Source organism: Drosophila sulfurigaster, chromosome 3 (assembly GCF_023558435.1).
Source record: "Drosophila sulfurigaster albostrigata strain 15112-1811.04 chromosome 3, ASM2355843v2, whole genome shotgun sequence".
Classification (NCBI taxonomy): Eukaryota; Metazoa; Arthropoda; class Insecta; order Diptera; family Drosophilidae; genus Drosophila; species Drosophila sulfurigaster.
The window spans coordinates 54945278-54962930 of NC_084883.1; the positions used below are offsets into that span (position 1 = coordinate 54945278).

General features: G+C 38.1%; 1 long non-coding RNA gene across 1 annotated transcript; it reads right to left on the minus strand.

The window, feature by feature from the left end:
* Positions 1-16246: 16246 nt before the first annotated feature.
* Positions 16247-17128, minus strand: LOC133843996 (uncharacterized). The gene is made up of 3 exons (XR_009894560.1): positions 16992-17128; positions 16764-16932; positions 16247-16685 (listed from the first exon to the last, which is right to left on the minus strand). It is a non-coding gene; the product is annotated as an uncharacterized LOC133843996 (long non-coding RNA).
* Positions 17129-17653: the final 525 nt, after the last annotated feature.

The following is a 17653-nucleotide window of genomic DNA, read 5'->3' on the forward strand; positions in this document are numbered from 1 at the left end:
AAATATATTTTACACTCTCCGAACATTTTATTCAAATTATTAGAAATACTTTTCAAGAAAGTGATTTTGTGAATAAATCAGAACATAATATTTCAAAATCACTTTAGTAAATTTCTTTGTTAATCTAATGTAAATGTAAAGTCCAATTTCATATTTGTAATGAATTCTTTAAATATTGTAGTATATCATAAAATTGAGTTTTCATAGTGTTGTGAAATTGTTGTGAAATGTATTTTCATGTTTCAAAAACTATTATGTTAGAAACGATTTGTTAACAGAGTTGGCATAGCACAATAATACCAATAAGTTTAGTGATATTTCTTGAAACATTGTTGAATCGACGGCGTATTCGATGTGGAAGTGTTAAACTTTTTTAATGATCACATAAAACGCGGAGTAAGCTTCACTCACTTAAAACTTGCTCTCGCGACAAGTTTCCATTTTACCGTTTAAGTATTTGCGTTATTTTAGTTTTTTATTAGTTTCGCCATAAAAATCAGTTATGAGAGCCAAGCACAAAACACAACCGCACCCAACGAGCCAACGCACAAAAATAACAGCACATGCCGGCAAAAAACGAGGATGGAATCCTTCGAGTGGCCTACATTTGATGAGGCCAAAAAGGACTCGCACAGCCGGCAAAATAATTGCATAAATTAAAATCTTAATTATGCGAAGGCACTCGCTCTGCCGGCAGCAGAGACAGAAGCTGAAGCCGAAGCAGAGGCAGCGGCAGCGACTGAGACAGAAGTCGAGCCTCTGATAGAGCGGGAGAGAGATAGAATGGTAGAAAGGAATGGCAAGCAGTGTGACGTTGTGACGTCACCAAATGAGCGCGGTACAAAATGAAAAATGAAACACGAAAATTAAAAAGGCAGAAAAAAGGAGGAGAAATGTGTGTGCGTGGCGGAAATGGAAGGCAAAGCAACAACAATATATGCGAAAAAGCGACGGCAAAATTAATGAGCGACGTCGTCCTCGGCTGTGTGTAACAGGAGCAGCAGAAGCAGAAGCAGAATCAGAAGCAGAAGCAGGACCAGTTGCAGCATCACGGCCATCGACGTCGCAGTCGCAGTCGCGTGCTCATTAGGCAAAATGAAAAGCACAGGACGAAAACGTTGCCGTCGTCGTCATCGTTGTCCTTGGCCGTGATTTGACTGCCGGCTCTCGCTCTCTCTTCTCTTCTCTTACGTTCTCTCTCTCTCTCTCTCTCTTTCGACGTTCATTAACATAATTTTAATTTGGGTTAGTGAGACAAGACTTGGCGCAGTTCGTTGAACCTCAACAACAAGGATGCGAGTCGAGGACACAGCTGCCTGGCTGGCTGACTGGCTGCCTCTGCACAGCATCAGAATTTGCCAGTTTTCCGACTCTTTTTTGTTTAATTTTATGCTAATGAGCTGCTGGGTCAGGATTCGTCAGGGTTACGAGTTTACCCCTAGACTTTTGCTACCCCTTTCACTTTTCGCTACGCACTCTCGTTTTTATTTTTTTCGGTTCTATTTCCGTTTTTATGCAAATGAGCTTTTTTTGTCTACCTGGGTCTGGTTTTTTTTTACTACTATTCTCTTATTGTTTTTTTGCCCTTTGGCTGTCAGCTGTCTCGACGAGATTTAATTGCAGATCCTTGCTGCTAATTTACATAAATTGTTTTGCAGATTTTTGCAACCTTATGCAAATTCAAGTGCATTATTTGCAAATCATGTTCTGCATGCGACTCCGCTGTCAATTATTGATTGGCATTGTGTTCGCAGTGTAAGAGTGCTTGAGTGATTGTCGAGTTGCAGGATATGCAAGCGGGAAACGAATATTCGCTGCCAATTATAGGCTTAGCATAGAAAGAGTTTTACTAACAAGTTCTACGAGGTGGAGTTCCATTTGTGAATTAGTATTAGGCATAGAGAAATTTGCTCAAATATTCTTAAATATGATTTACAACATATTTAAGAAAAAAGAAAATGTTTACTACAAATATTTTTATAAAAGTTCAAAATTAAAAATGTATTTTTAACCCCGCACCTATAAAAGATTGGCTTCAAAAGTAAAATTATCTTCAACTTTATATCTATTAAAGTTTCGCTTCAACAGCAAAACGTATAAAAAGAATGACTTGATATAAATCAAAATTTGTTATTAATATAGCAAATTAAGAAGAAGAATATTAGAGTTATTAAATATTATTATTAAATATCGATTTATTGTCAAGAAAATATAACTATTTTATTTCGATATGCATTAAAAGTAGATTTATTGAATAGTTGCATAGAAATCAAAACTTTTTAGCAATAGAAAATTGTTATAGTATATAGTATAGTTAAATTATAGAAATAACTATATTTTGTTAATAAAGTATTTTAAAAGAAACTCTATTACGATTTCAAGTTTATAGATTTCTATAATGTATTGAAAGTAAATTTACTTCAGCATAATTTGATAGAAAATTGTTAAGATGAATACTAGAATTATAGAAATCCCGATTTATTGACAAGAAAGTATTTTAAAAGAAAGTCTTTTACTATTTCAAGTTTACGGACTTTTATTATACGTTAGAAGTAGATTTATAGTAGCACACATCATTACTTAAAATATATACTTAAATAATTTTATATAGAATAGACAAGTTAAAATCGATATTTGCGGCCGTTTCTAGTTTTATTCTTATGGCTGCAAATCTAAAATCTGGCTGCCTGCTTTATACTTAACTGCCTCGCTTTGCTGCTTTGTGTGTGCTGCCATCAATCTGCACTTAAGCCGTTTTAGATATGCGATGCAAAGCCATTTATGACAGCCATAGTTCAATCTAAAGCGTTTTTCAACCCGCTAACTAACATCAAGTGGAAATTGCCACCCACAAACTCTAACTCGAACTCGAACTTCAACTCTCATTCTATGGCAGCAATTTACAGCCAACCATTTTCTTTTGGCTTTTGCAAATTTGTTGCCCTCACATACATATAAAAAGAGAGAAGCAGATACACGCACGTTTTAGCGTTTTTCTTGTACAAGACACATAAGCAAATGTTTGATGGTTGCTGTACAAATACAAACAACAACCACACACACACAGAGATAGATATACACACACACATGGCGGGGGTGATTGCTTTGGCGAACAAAGCAAAAAGCGACAACGACAGCGACACAAAAAAAAAGAGGAGGAAAATGCGACAAAAGCGTGGGACACACATGAAAATCCGAGACTGTGTTTGACTGGCAATGAAGAGAGAGAGGGGGGGAAGTGTGCTTTGGGGTGTGTGTAGTGTGTGTGTGTGTGTGTGTGTGTGTGTGTGGTGTGTGGTGTGTGCTTCTAACTGGGTGGGTCTGCATTTCATATTGGCATGTGCAAAAATCCAAATATTCTATATGCAAAGCGTCGTCGCGCTGTCTGTCTCTATAACCGCCTTTCTCCTCCCCTCCCCCTCTCTCTTTCTCACTCACTCTTTCTCTCTTTCTGTTGCTTCTTTGGATTTTGTTTGCCTTCTCTGTCTGCGCGACTGCTTTGTGTTAGCGTAATCCTTTTTAGCAGGCAAACGAAAAATACGAGTACATATCAAAATGTAGAAAATGTCTGACAGGATTGCCAAGTCTCCCCCCTCACTCCCCTCTTCAAAGCTGTCGTCTTGCTGTCGCGCATCTTGAACTGAATTGAATTTATAACTGTGCATACATGAATTGTGCGCTCTGTCTCTCTTCATCTAGTGTCCTTGCTGAAAGTCAAACTCTAGTTAAAAGTGTATTCAATATTCGACTTGGCTGCAGTCGGACTTTCTCTATTTGTATTTGCCAGCAGCAGTTCGCTTTGCTCTCTGCTCTCTGCTCGTTGCTGTTTTCCTTTGTCAGGTGCGCCGCCAAAACCAATTTTCAAATATTTTCACTTAGGTATTCACTCGTCCCATCTCCATCTCCGTCTGTCAGTTGCTGTCAGGCTACTCATTGGCAAAATATTTGCCTAACCGAATGTACAAACAGACTCACACACACACTCAGTCAAACATGCAGCGAGGTAAGTCAACAATGCAATCAATTTGCTTATTATGAAAAGGGAAACGAACAGCACAAGAAACGAAAGTTTTATTTTTCGCAAATCCTTTAACAAGGCATCGAGGTATCGAGGCAGGGAAGCGATTATGCAAATTAACAGGGATTTACTTGTAGTTGCATTTCTAGAGTTCGATCGAGTTCGATCGCAATGCAAAAAATTTGCATACATTTCGCACACACCCTTTCGCTGCCCTCCTCCCCGTTCCTGGGCTGCAACTGTCACCTAACTACAAATTTTTTATTAGTTTTGCAACAGCAAGAAACTCAACGACGACGTCGATTCTGTGCGTGTTCAGAGTGTTGGCAAATATGCAAATTAACTTCAAGTTGCGTTTTGCGTTTTATTGAAAGGCAGCAAAACGAATGCACGACATATCAACCGCACCCCTCTCTACCACTCTTTATCTATTTGCTTCTTATATATAACATACTTGTGTATATTATATATCTCAAATACACAGGGTTGAGGGATGAGGGTTGCAGTTGGCAGCCAGAGTGCTTGATAAGCAAATTGTGTGTTTGCAAAAATTTGTTATTATCGATTTTATTTTTGAGGTTGCTGAGCACACACACACACACACACACACACAGCACACAGAAAGTGCAAATATGTGCGATTAACACTATGAACACAACAATTGAGACAGACTTAGATTCACTTTGCAATCTGTTTGCATTTCAATTTGTACGTTATTACAAGCTTGGGCTTGACCCCAAACTCATTTCAGCAAATTTGATTTTATTTGGCTGCCAAACTAAATGTAACAAACAGTTGCTGTTGCCTTGGCTCTTGTCTTGTACGAGTAGAAGAAGAATTTTCAATTTTCCCCTCAACACACATTCAAGTACAGTTGGCAGTTAAGACTTTTCCTTCGCTGGCTGCTGCCATAAAAGGCCGTTAGCCTTTGCCTTTGCCATTCCCCGTTGCCTTCTCCATTCGCAGTTTCGCATTCGCGCATCAGCGAAATAAAATGCAAAATATTAAGCATAAAATATGTAACCCATTTCGAAGAGCTGCTGCTGCTGCTGCGTTGCCAAATCTAGAGGCACATTCTGGCAGATTTACTGCATATTGGCCTGGCGTCAAAAGCAGCCAAAAATTGCGCGGCACAGTCGAGTGAGTCTCCCTCTCTTGGAATGGAATCTTTTCAGCTCCCATTTTGCTGCTCATCCCCATGACCAAACTACAAGTTGCTTACAATTTTCTCTCTTTGTTCTTTTATGTTCTGTTCTGTTTTTTCTTCTGGCAGTTGGCAGTTGGCAGCTGAAAGTCAGCATTGTCGTGCTGTCGTCCTGTTTTGTCGGCAACCGTGAATTTATTTCCATCATTAGTTGCGGCACTTGAAGCCGAACATAAATGTGATTTATAGAGCCTTTTGTGGCTGCTGTCCAGGCAACATCCAACATCTAATATCAACTGCAAAACGCACCAAAAATCAATCCGACTCTCAAAACTTTTCGCCCACATTCCACACACACATACATATGTATATACAGATACATAGTAGAGTATATAGACAGAATCAAGTCTCTTTCCACACATCTCTTCATCGAATATGCATTATTTAGACATTAGCATAATTTACTCTGCTGCGCATCGCATCGCAACTTGGGAAGCTGCTCATCTCCTTCTCCATTCATCACAATCCTGCCATTTACCATGACACATGCCCCCCCTTCCTCCCCTCGCTTTAGACACGTCTCGACGCTCGTCGCCTGTCATTGGCACTGGCAGCAAATGTTCGCTTTGCCATTTGCTTGTAACAAATAGGATTCCATCATAATAATGTCTTGCGTGGCAAAGTCTACAATCTAAATACGAATACATCTATGCTATATACACACACACATATACATATATTTATATACATATATATAACTGTATGTGTGTGTGTATCCTGTGACAAATACGAGAGGATTCGCAATTGCGAATATTTCAAACTCAAACACACGATGTCAAAGTCTTCTGCTTAAGCTTTAAGTGGGAGGTTTTCATTTTTATTCTGCTTATTCCTTTTTTCCTTTACTTTTTTCGGTTGGAGATTTTTGCGGGGGATTTGGCTACAGCCAAGAGCATCCCAAAATTGATGACTATAGTGCGTGATGTCATTTGCCTGACAGTTGCCTATCAAAAGCGACAATGCCACCGGAGACAGAAAGCATCTAGAGAACCATTCATCTATTTAACTGCTTATTGAAGACAATTTCGCCTTAAATTGCTTACAAATATTACGTATACGCAGCGTAAAATACTACTGGCATTCATCTAATATTCAGCTAACTGATTTGACTGCTTATAAAATTTGTTATTCACTAAGGAATTCCTTAGAGTTTAACTTGCTTACAAATATTACGTATACGCAGAGTAGAATACTAAAAGAATGCTTCTTATAATCAACCAACATATTTAACTGCTTCTATAAACTTGAATTGGCTACAACTTACCCAACTTTTAACTTGCTTATAAATATAAAGTATACGCAGAGGAGACCACTAATTGCGGGGCATCTCTTAGTTTGTCGCCAATTTCAATGTCAACGTGTTGCCAACTAAACAAAGTCAAAAAGCCGGCAAAAGTTCTTGACCTAGAAACAAAGAGGCAGGCAGGCAGGCAGTCAGTCACTCGATGACGACACAAAGCAGAAACAACAAAGCACAACAACAAGGAAGACGAAGACGACGTCACCAAATTGCAGGCAAGAAAAGCCCAAGACGGCAATGGCAACGGCAAAAAAGCGAAACGTAGACCAAACAAAAATTAAAATTAAAACAAGGACACAAAAAATAAACACCACAACCCACACACAGAAAGAGAAAGAGAGACTGAGAGAGAGAGAGAGGAGAGAAGGAGAGAAGAAGACAGACAGCCGGCAGCTGTGAGTCAAGAGACGAAAGACTGAAACTGGGTTAATAAGCAAACGAGGACAATGACGATGCTCATGACGTTGCTGATGACGACGGCAACGATGATGATGATGTTCATGATGTTGATGATGTTCATGATGACGTTGCCGGGTGAAGTGCATAATCAAGAAGGCAGCTGCCTCCGCTTTCATCTTTGCTGTGGGTGCGAAGAAAAACGCAAACTTTACTCATTTTCATTTAGTCCTGCGAAAAGTTGCCAAGCTTGCAGAGGCTACCACAGCACTTCCCTATGCCTGGTGTCATTGCCTCACTGTGTGTGTGTGTGTGTGTGCAACGACTCCTTGCTGTTTTTAATTTCATTGCAAGCAAAATGAACAAACAGCGACAAGGACGAACGCAAGCCAAGATGCCTTCGCCTTCGCCTTCGCCTTCGACTTCGACTTTTTCTTCGCCTTCTTCTTTCTTTGCCTGGCGCGCAAATGAAGCCAAAACCAAAAGACACTGCCTGGCAAAGTCTGTGCGCCAAGTCGAGCCTCCCCACCTCCCCATTCACCCTCAGAGCAACCACCAAACCACCCTCATCCACCCGCAGGCTAAATTAGCTGCAGCAGCCGCGCGACATTAAAAAGTTTGCCGGCTTCTTCCTCGTCGTCGTCGTTGAGTAAAATAAAAGAAAAGCGTGGAGAAAAACGTAGAAGAAAAATTTGCCGCGAAAAGTGAAATTAAAATGCGGCAGAGGCAAAAGGGAGGAAAAGGGAAAAGGAAAATTGCTGGCAAATTAGGTAAGCAAATGAATGGAACTCGGCAAAGGCGAAGAAGATGAGCAAAACAAAGTGCGGAATATAAACTGGAAAATGAGGCAAATGATGCTCGTAAACAACAACAACCTGTTGCAAGCAACCTCAACTGAGTGGCAGCTAGTTACAAGCTAGCAGCCACTCAACTCTCTGATTAATTACAAGTTAAGAAACTTCTGCGCATAGTTATTAATATTGTGTGCGAGTGAAACTAGTTTATGATTTTCAACTCATTAATCAAGTGATCTTCTTTCTGCTCTCTGCATTTTGAGCTTCATCAATTAATTGTGTATTTACCTTCGTTGTTTTTCTTTTTTTCAGTTTCTTCTTCTTCTTTGCGCCTACTTGCAGCTAATTGGCTCAGACAACAAGTCTGTAACTACGTCAAACAGGATCGCTTCACTTTTTGCTTTGGCGCTCCAAAAACTCGTATCAGTATTAATTTGGTCAACATAAAACGTAAATTGATTAAGGCAATTAAACAGCATCAACTCGAAGGCGGGGCAGGAGTCAACTGCAAACTGCAAATGGCAAACTGCAAATGGCAAAATGGCAAACATTTGCAAATTAACAAATGACGATAATTAAATAAACCGTTATGTGTTAGCTCAGCAAGACAAACTCAATAAAATGCAGCAGCTTACAAAACAAATATGGAATACAAACAAAAAACAATCAAATTGCTCGTAAAACAACCAAAAGTTTAACTGGACCTCAATTTATGGCCAGTCAGTTGCAATTATGACTGATAAACAAGGACACGGCCAGAGCGCATTATCAATGATCTGCAACTAGACTCTGGACTAAGAAATCGCAACATTAAATTGGTAATTAAAATAAAGAAATATGAATTATATTTTATTACTTTATAATCATTTCTATAATTTTTTATAATTATTTATTTTTTCGTGTTCAAACGAAAAGTTTAACTTTGAATTGGTAAAAAAAAGTCAAGAGTGAACAATAGAATTTTACAAATTTGTATTAAATAGTTATTAGATACGTCTTAGTAGCTTTTCAACATTTTATTTTTCTGAGTAATTAAATAGAACGACAGTTGAACATATCTTCAATAGAACATATCTTCAATAGAATGCAACAAGAACAATAATATATTTCCTTGTTATATATTAATAGAGTTAAATTAACAAAAATTCGTTTGAGAATTTTAATGTGAATTTTGCAATTTACTTAAAATTTTGTTTAAATTCTTTATATATTTATATTTGTTGAAATCGTATAAAATAAAATATAAAAAAAGCCAAAGGACTTCGCTGCCAATAGAGTTAGTATTAATTTTAATTATAAGTAACCTTTTAAATAATAATAAAATATAAAAAAGGTCTTAAATATACTATCATTATTTTTAATATATTTATATATTCGTTTAAGATTAATAATTATATTATTATTTTATTTTTTTGTTTATTTATTATTCATAATTTCACTTATTTCGACAAGACTTTGCAATTCATATTCATATTTAAATTAAATATCTTTCAAATGTTAGCAACTCTTTCAGGCAGCTCCACAAAACTAATATTCTCAATTGTAGGTTAATTTGCTGTCAATGTGAATTCGCATTGCAGTTAATTTTCATGGCACATGCAGCGAGGTGATATCCTCTAGTCCAGGGCAGATTTGTAGCGCACTCGAGTTGAAAGCAAGGCTGCTCTACAATGTAATTGAAAATACGAGAAAAAGAAGGCAATTCGTATTTACTACGAAAGCAACTTGGTAATTAAACAGGTTTCGAATTAACATAAAATAAAATTAAATAAATAAAAGCGCTTCGCTTAGCTCTCTTTCTCGCTCTCTTTCTCTGATCAACTTCGGAACTGAGTGCCAGGCTGCTGTCAGCTTGCCACGTTTGCCACGTTTCCCAGGTTGCCAAGTTGCCTGTAAACATGTTTCAACGCCGCGCAAAATTAGCAACTTGTAGCGGACACTCTTCGAATGTGAGTGTGCAACATGTTGCCTGGCAGAATGCCGACGCTTATAGATAAATTTCTGTCAAAACTGTTGATTGACTTCATTAATAACCACGCGCCGCAGTCGCAACCGCAGTCGCAACCGCAATCGAAGTCGCAGTCGCAGTTCAAGTCAGGCCGTTGAAGCCAGCTGACAACTCAACAAGGCCGCTGCTGAAATGCAACGCACACATAGGGAACTAAAGCCACATATGGGCAGAAAGAAGCAGAAGGGGGCGTGGGCAAATTAATAGCAAACTTGTAGCTGGCAGCTTGTAACCTGTTGCCAGGGATTTCTAAGCAACTTCAGCCACATCTGAATGCAGTGGCACGATTGATAAGCTGCGTGCTGCGTGGCCATGTTCAATGTCCAAATGCTGGCACAACATGTTCTGGAACTGGTCACACACACACACACACACACACTGGCGCATGAAATCAGTGCGAAAATTTATGTTGGTCTGATGGAATTTTAATGTGTGTTGCCTGCCAATGAGGAAGCGATTTTTGCATGCGCCGCTTTTGGCTTGCCGTTAAATGCCGTTTAATTGCGTTGCAAAAACCGTTTGCTTTTAATTGGTCACAACTGGCGGCACTCACAGTCAGTGGAAACCATCGAAATGACCAACCAACCAACCAACCAACCAGCCAGTCTCTGTGCGCACATTATAAATGCCAGGCAGATAACTCAATAAATGTACAGATTAGTTACAAGCGCAATCAATCAGCGTCAAAGGCAAAGAGCCGCCACTAAATTGTCGGTGGCAAAATAATTACGAATCTATGACTTTATAATGCCAACGACGATCCAATCCTTTCTTTCCAACAAATTGCAGGCGCTACACAAACTGACCAAAACTGTATTCTTTGTGGCAAGTGCCACACAACTGCTTGCTGCTCGTAATTTCGCGTTTCGTTTTGGCCTTTCACAAAAGAGAGGCTCAACTTTGTTGTTGACAACGGCGAACATGGAAAACTGAAACAGCTTTTGTCGTCACGTCTCAGTCTCAGTCTCCTCCTCTCTCTCTCTCTCTGTCTTGTATCCACGTCATTGCATCTGATGTCCAATGTCCGACTGTTGGCAGCCCGTTGATCATCAGCGTATGTGCTGTGCATTTTTTACGAGCCTTGGGATAACTCAGTGGCCGCAGATGCAGCCGCAGTCTGTGAAAGGCAAAAATTAAAATGCGCTTATAAAGCAATAAAATTCAACATAATAATAATAACGAATAATGACCACATAATGAAAAAACGTCCATAGATACAGATACAGATGCAGATACAAAAGTAGAGATGCGCTTGCAGCTGGCATAAAGTGTTGAATTTGTGAGTGCGTTAAATGAAAGGTAATTGCACTTACTTTCTAGTAACTCTTCGATTATAAATGTGTGTGTTAACTAATGCAGTCTCCAAATTGTATCTCATGCTGTACTTCACAGTTACAGATTGCAACAATATACTATATATAGATATAGTATAAAGCATAATAGTATATAGTATAAAGAATAATGAAAATATATTTATAGATACAGATAAAGATACAAAAGTAGAGATGCATAGAGCTGATATAAAGTGTTGAATTTGTGAGTTCGTTAAAAGAATGATAAGTTTACTTACTTTCTAGAAGAGAGAGAAGAAACTCGAGTATCTTTTGGATTATAAATGTGTGTGTTAACTAATTAAATGCAGTCTCTGAAATGTATCTCATGCTGTACTTCACAGTTACAGATTGCAAATGTATGCCATAGCATAAAACTGCACGTTTACTCAACAATATACTATAGTATAAAGCATAATAGTATATAGTATAAAGAGTAATGAAAATATATCCATAGATTCAGATACAGATAATAAAAGGAAATGTGTTTAGAGCTGATATAAAGGGTTGAATTTGTGAGTGCGTTAAAAGAATGATAAGTTTACTTACTTTCTAGAAGAGAGAGAAGAAACTCGAGTATCTTATAAACTAATTTAATGCCGTCTCCCAAATGTATCTCATGCTGTACTTCACAGTTACAGATTGCAAATGTATCTCACAGGCTGTCAACGGCAATTTGCCATAACATAAAGCTGCACGTTTACACTAATACTCCACAATATACTATATATAGTATATAGTATGAAGCGAGGTGCACAGCAGGTGAGCTGCCCACTCGCCCCATGGTCAGAGCAGACCTTCACTTTTAGCTCGCATGCACAACACACAACACAACACACAACACACAACATAAATGACAAGCGTCTGGCGCCTGCCATTCAACACACGAATGCGAAAACGAATATGAATATGAGTCTGAATAACGAATAACACTCACTGCCAGCAATCGCTTTTCCTATTAGAGTTTTTTCATGTTTTCGATTAAGTCTTCCATCAACTGGAGCGCATCAGAAGAGCAACTTGCAACGCAACGAGCGACAATACAAAAAAAACAAAAGCAAATATTAATTAAATAATATAAACATTATATTATGCAGCTACCATATAATCTTCTCTCTCTCTCTCTCTCTCTCTCTCTGTTTCTTTTTCTTATTCCCAGGGAGAAGCTTCAGCGGAAAGAAACTTCATCAAAATTTCACAGCACGTTTTACCGTTTGGAGGCGTTGCACATTTGCCGCTGACTGGGCGTGGCTGACTGTGCATCAGACGTAGCGTAACCAACTTGATACATTTTAATTTACTCGGCTTAATTAATTTCTTCAGCGCAGTTTCCAGTTGCCTTTTTTTCTGTTGCCAATTCTGTGCTTAGCAATTTGGCGTTTTAATTAATTCTTTCTAAGTGAAAGAGAGCCTGTCCGCCTATCTGTCTGTCTCTCTGTCTGTCTTTCTCTCTGTCTCTCTGTCTGTCTCTCTGTCTCTTTGTGAAATGGGTCGCTTGTCAGCTGTTGGGATGCTGTTGATGTTGATGTTGATGTTTGAGCTGCACATTCGAAATTGACTTTTCGTCAAGCTCAATTGTGGCAGCCACAAATTTCTTGCACCAGGTGGCAAGCTGTGTTGACCCTAACGTGAGCTTGGGCCATAAACAAGCCAGCCTAATCAGTTTGCCCATTAGGCTGGTCGAAACGTCAACACTTTGCAGTCGGCTCGGCGATAAAAACAAAGTGGGCACAGCTCTTTCTAGCCAAATGGCAGTTCGTCAGTCGTCGTCAGTCGTCAGTCAATGGGAATGCGAATGCGAATGTATCTCGCAGATATATCGCAACGTGCATTCAGTCGATTTATGTGCGAATTCTGTGGCTCAGTTGCATTGACTGTGCTTTGTTGGCGCTTTGTATGCAAACTGTCAATCAAAGGCAGTCGTCGACGTCGCGTCCATTGCCTGACTGCCTTCCTGATGCTAATCAGCGTACTGTCCGCCAGTTTATGTACTCGCCGTGGACTTTTGGTTGCCTGCCACAAGTTATGGCGCCATTAAAGCACTGAGCAGCTGCAAGGCAGAAGCAACTGCAGCTCCAACTCTGACTCTCGAGTCTCGTGACATGTCACACACACACACACTCAGCAACCCAACACACATGTCAGCAATTGGCAATTGAAAAGTCTCCTTTGACACAGCGGGCGGCCGTTTTATTAAGCTACCGAATCAAAGTGGAAAATATCAAACAAAATTGATTTACGTCTCGGCCAGACAAGAGAGCGACAAGGCAAATAGCAAGCAAGCAGGCAAGCAACGACAAAAAAACAACAAAATAAGCCCAAAAGGCAGCAAACATTAAATGCAAATCACGCTGCGATGTGGTTAACACTTTGAGGCGAATGTATCTAACAGATACTAAAGATTTGTAGCCAGGGCACAACGAAGGCAAAGTAACTTGGCAATCAAATGCATTTATTTTGCATATAATTGAAATGATAATTTCAGTGTGCAGCCAAGTGTTTTGTTGTTGTTGTTCTTACTAATACCATTTCGATGTTGTTGTTGTTGTTGTTGCTGTTGTTGTTGCTGTGGGCGTTAAAGAGTCGTTGTAGCTGCGGCTATGGCTGTTGTTGCCTTTTCAAAATGTCAACTTGTGCAGTTCTGTCAGATAAATCAATCAAGTTGATTAGTTTTTTGTGTTGCAGCAGGTAATTAGCGAGGCCCGACTCAGCTCTCGACTCAACTCGACTCGAGTCTCCAGTCTCAAGTGTCTGTCGGGTGTGACTTTGCTCTATAAAAGACAGATAGACAAACAGACACATTCACAGCTGTATCTTTTGTATCTCCTTAGCGAGGCGGGTGGAAAATTATAGAGATAATTCAAGGTTAGAAGTCGGCAAATCGGAATTGTTTTAATTTCATGTGTGGATTGTTTGCAATCGCCAATTGCCAATTGCCAATTGTGAATTGCGAATCGCCGATGCCGATTGCCAATATATAAAATTTGCCAAGTGAATTGCGGTTAGTCACAACTGCAGCCAGCAAAGAGCTCACTACACTCTCAGTCTCAGTCTCAGTCTCTGTTCTTAACTTTTTGCTGGCAGCTTAAGAAGCGAGCGTATCTGCTACTTTCCATCTTTTTATGGCTAATGTGCAGCAGGCATAAGTGTATCTCGATCCCCGTCGTTTTTGCTTCGACTCCAACCGGCGACGGCTAATGTGGAGATATAAAATTTTAAGAGCATACCCAAAAAATATCTATCTATCTCTATCTTCGCGTACTCGCATGTATCTATAAGCTCTTTTTTTCCTTTTGGTGGAGTGCCCAGACAGACGGGCGACTGTTGAATCAATTTCGTTATTAAGCTGGCAAAAAGCACAAGCACAAGTAAGAATTGAAAGAATGTTGTCTATAATCCGTTTATGGCTTTAATTGCAGCTTAAAATTCAACAAAATTGACAACTCAAACACTGCGGAACAAGTGGGAGAAGCTTACGGATTGCCATTGGGTAAGTTGACATGTGACTTGCATTGTGCAAAAGTGAAACGAATTCGTCACAGCAAAAATCAAAAATACATAAATAGAAAAAATAAAATATCGAAGCCTCTTTACCATCAGCGAGGTATAGAGTTCCTACGTGCGCTTTGCAATAGTCGTAGGAACTTAATACCGTGCTCTTGGAGGGCTGTCGACCAGCAAATACGAAAATCTAGAAAAGTGATCAACTAACTAACAAGTGATTAAGTGTATAAGAAATACGAATAAATACGTTAAAAGGGCTATTGAAAAAATATTTAAATAAGTTAAAAATTTGCTTATTTTTACTGACTATCAGCAATTGTTATGTTCTACATATTTGTGATAACGATTAATAATAAATATAATACTTCACACTACTTTCCTTATAGATTAAAGTGGATAACTTGAGATTAACTTTGCACCATATAGACTTAATGCCAGACGGGCATGGCTGTATTGTTTTGACGCTCTTCAAGAATACATATAATTTACATACATTTCCTGCAAACACAAGTTTATAATACCCTTCTAATTCATGGATAGCGGGCATAATAAATAAAAATTTCTGATTTTTATACCCGCTACCCATAGGGTAGAAGGGTATTATAACTTTGTGCCGGCAGGAAATGTATGTAACAGGTAGAAGGAGGCATCTTCGACACTATAAAGTATATATATTCTTGATCAGCATCAACAGCAGAGACGATCTAGCCATGTCCGTCTGTCCGTCCGTCCGTCCGTCCGTCCGTCCGTCCGTCCGTATGAAACACTGGATCTCAGAGACTATAAGAGATAGAGCTATAATTTTTCGACAGCATTTGTTATAATTGCACGCAGATCAAGTTTGTTTCAAATTTTTGCCACGCCCACTTCCGCCCCCGCAAATCAAAAAAATCGAATAACAAGCGTAATTTTATAGCTAGAGTTGCGAATTTTTGTATATACAATAATAACTATAGTAGTTAGCATTCCTCATCGCGATCAAAGAAAAATTTTCGAAGTTATTAAAGAAATACTTTTGTATGGGCAAAAACGCCTACTTACTTGGGGTCTTAGTTGCTTTGGCTGACAATCTGCTATATTGTGCCGTATACGATATACCACATATATTAATTTGTATATTTTTAGTATTTTTGCAACATATTTGGTATATTTTGAGAATAATGCCGCAAAATATATTGTTATTATACAAAATGGGTAGCGGGTATTTCACAGTCGACTATACTCGACAGTAGCTTTCTTACTTGTTATTAACAATAATTGTAATATTCAACGATTTGCGATAACGACTAATAAAAATTATATTTGACACTTCTTGCCTTGCAGATTAAATTGGATAACTGGAGATTAACTTTGGACCAAAGTATTAAGATTTGATTAGATACATTTGCATATTCCATATAAGCTTGAATGCTAAAGAATATGAATGTGATCTACAGATTTTGTATTGTCATGAGTCGTTGACAGTTTTATGGCCTTTACTTTGTGTTGTACTTTACCCAATTTTGATGTCTCGTAAATGAAGTCTTTATTGTAATGCCAAATCTCAATGAAAACTACATTGTAAAAATTTAAAATTTAGTCTTTCAAATTTTTAGTGCTATACTATTATAGGTATCAATAAAATGATAGGTATTATAAAACCAAATCTTAAACAAATAGTATTTGTAATAAATTCAAATTTTTTATGACCTTCATAAATTATTCTAAATTATGAGTTGCAATTTGATAGTGTCAATAAAACTCACTCACATCTCGTCAAATTTCTTTTGTTTCGGTATGGAAATATCGAAACCCTTTCTTTAGACAATAACAATTCTAAGACGGCATCTTTTTCGGCACATCATATATCAAATGTTGAGGTCCCGACATTGAGTAGGGTTGCCCATTCGATGCCTTTCGATGCGAGTATCCTGCGTGTATCCTGTGGGTCAGACTGCAAACAAAGAGAAGACAAATTGATGTGCAAGTTTCTTGGGAGTTCATCAACCTTTTGCCCGCGTTGCCCCTTGTCTTAGAGAGGCGCATAGAACCCTTAGCTTAGGGGCAACTCTATGCTTGCCACATACAATATGCAACTTGCAACCCCTTCAGCCCTTTTCCGCATCGAGCTGCCTATCGCTTGCACTTTATCTGTGGGCAAGGCATTTGCATTACAACGTTTAATTGCGAATTCAACGTAGATGCGAACGAAGGATGCGTTTCACGCACCCGTTACGTAATTGATAACGGTTCATTTGGCCGACATTTGCGGATTTGCCCTGCGTATCTAGTTGATTAACGGCAAACAGCAAAGTAAACCCGCTCAGGGTTCACCTCAGGTATTTACTCTGCCATCAGACAGCAAACCGAATGTCCCGTTCGATTTTGATGAGTTTTGCTGCAACGAAGCGTTAAGTTATGAATATGCAAAAAGGTGCGGTGAAGGGGAAGCCATACAGGATTGAAAGATGACCCCGAAGAATGTGCAATTGATGAATTATTCCTAAATATCAAGATGATTTTCGCCTATCTAGCAAAAAGTATGATTTTACTATGTCAAACGTATACAAATTAAATTTCGTATTTTACAAGATTTAAGGAACGAAAATAAAACAAATATACTAATTGTTTGAAGTGTAAACTAATTTATTTTTAACAATAAATTTCAACAAAAGATATGAATAGCATAAATATTGACAACAAATTTGTTATGTCTTGATAATTTATTTTTCTTTAAGATTATTACTTGTGAAAACTTTCAATAAGTTGTAAGTTAATAAAAATTTTAAAATGTTTGTAAATTCTGAAGATTCTCTTTTAATATTATTTTTACTTTAAAATGTAATATACAACGATTGCATTATTGTAATGTTCATGAAGAGATTAACGAATAAATAACGAATTTAAAAAGTTTAGCATTTCTAATTGAAATAATTAAAAATAATTGAAATAATTGGAAAGCCATTTAATGTATTTTTTGTTATTATTTTTGTTATTTATTTTTTATTATTAAGCATCGATTATTTCTTGTTATTAAACTGAAAAATGTTTAAAAATGTAATATAGTTTTTAAAGCAAGTTTTCTCCACTTAACTGTTATTATTAGCAAATAATATTTT